Below are 2,250 nucleotides of genomic sequence, written 5' to 3' on the forward strand. Positions count from 1 at the left end.
TGTTGTGATCGGTTCCCAGGTTCTGGAGTCCTAAGGAACATGACATTGTAATCTGGGCTATGTTTTATTTATGGACCTTACCGAGGCAGATAACGGCTGTTTTAACAAACAAAGATGATTGCTTCAGGGGCCATTCGCTCATCCTGAGGTAATTAAGACAAAGTAGCTCCCTTGGCCAGGAGGCGGATCCATACAACCAGCTATTATTTCCCTTAAAAAACTGTGCGAGCAAGAGAAAGAGAGAGAGAAAACACGTGTGAAAGAGAGAGGGGCTGTACTTAGAGTGTGTGAAAAGAGAGCATTTAATTCAAAGGGTCTTTTGTCATGTTTTATCTGTGCTTAAAACTGCTAGCCGTCCTTGTGCTATCAATGAGGCTAATGCAATACAAAACACAACTGTACAGTGGGATGCAAAAGTCTGAGACCATACTGAAAATCTAGGATATAAAATCTAAACTGAAACATGGTGCTCAACAAAGTAATACATTTACAGACGGTCACATGTTCTTATGCCGCGTTCCAGGCAACCCGTAACCCCTGTTTTTTAAACCTTATACTCAAACCCATGACTTCACAGCCATGAACTCGTTCTAGATCGATGTACTCCGAGTTCCGAGTTATGACGTCACACAGCACGCAAAACAACAATGGCAGCCCCTACGAAATAATATTGCCCATGGATGCAGTGTTCCCGGGAAGGCGTCCAGGAGGCATCCGGAACAGATGCCCGAGCCACCTCAACTGACCCCTCTCGATGTGGAGGAGCAGCGGCTCTACTCTGAGATCCTCCCGGGTGACTGAGCTTCTCACCCTATCTCTAAGGGATCGCCCAGCCACCCTGCGGAGAAAGCTCATTTCGGCCGCCTGTATCCGGGATCTTGTCCTTTCGGTCATGACCCAAAGCTCATGACCATAGGTGAGAGTAGGAACGTAGATTGACCGGTGAATCGAGAGCTTCGCCTTGCGGCTCAGCTCTTTCTTCACCACGACAGACCGGTACATCGACCGCATTACTGCAGAAGCTGCACCGATCCGTCTGTCAATCTCCCGTTCCATCCTTCCCTCACTCGTGAACAAGACCCCAGGATACTTAAACTCCTCCACTTGAGGCAGGAACTCTCCACCAACCTGAAGAGGGCAAGCCACCCTTTTCCGACTGAGGACCATGGCCTCGGATTTGGAGGTGCTGATTCTCATCCCAGCTGCTTCACACTCGGCTGCAAACCGTCCCAGTGCATGCTGAAGGTCCTGGCTTGATGAGGCCAACACGACAACATCATCCGCAAAGAGCAGAGACGAAATCGTGTTGTCACCAAACCTGACTCCCTCCGGCCCCTGGCTGCGCCTAGAAATTCTGTCCATAAAAATCATGAACAGAACCGGCGACAAAGGGCAGCCCTGCCGGAGTCCAACACGCACCGGGAACAAGTCTGACTTACTGCTGGCAATACGAACCAAGCTCCTGCTCCGGTCGTACAGGGACCGGATAGCCCTTAGCAAAGGGCCCCGGACCCCATACTCCCGGAGCACCCTCCACAGGCCGCCGCGAGGGACACAGTCGAATGCCTTCTCCAAATCCACAAAGCACATGTGGACTGGTTGGGCAAACTCCCATGAACCCTCCAGCACCCTGTAGAGGGTATAGAGCTGGTCCAGTGTTCCACGGCCTGGACGAAAACCACACTGTTCCTCCTGAATCCGAGGTTCTACTATCGGCCGGATTCTCCTCTCCAGTACCCTGGCATAGACTTTCCCAGGGAGGCTGAGAAGTGTGATCCCCCTGTAGTTGGAACACACCCTCCGGTCCCCCTTCTTAAAAAGAGGGACCACCACCCCGGTCTGCCATCCCAAAGGCACCGTCCCCGACTGCCACGCGATGCTGCAGAGGCGTGTCAGCCAAGACAGCCCCACAACATCCAGAGACTTGAGGTACTCAGGGCGGATCTCATCCACCCCCGGTGCCTTGCCACCGAGGAGTTTCTTGACTACCTCGGTGACTTCAGCTTGGGTGATGGACGAGTCCAAATCTGAGCCCTCAGCCTCTGCTTCCTCAATGGAAGACGTGACAGCGGGATTGAGGAGATCCTCGAAGTATTCCTTCCACCGTCCAATGACATCCCCAGTTGAGGTCAACAGCTCCCCACCTCTACTGTAAACAGCGTTGGTAGGGCACTGCTTCCCTCTCCTGAGGCGCCGGACGGTTTGCCAGAATCTCTTCGAGGCCGACCGATAGTCCTTCTCCATGGCCTC

The sequence above is a fragment of the Carassius carassius genome, chromosome 31 (assembly GCF_963082965.1).
Source record: "Carassius carassius chromosome 31, fCarCar2.1, whole genome shotgun sequence".
Taxonomy (NCBI): domain Eukaryota; kingdom Metazoa; phylum Chordata; class Actinopteri; order Cypriniformes; family Cyprinidae; genus Carassius; species Carassius carassius.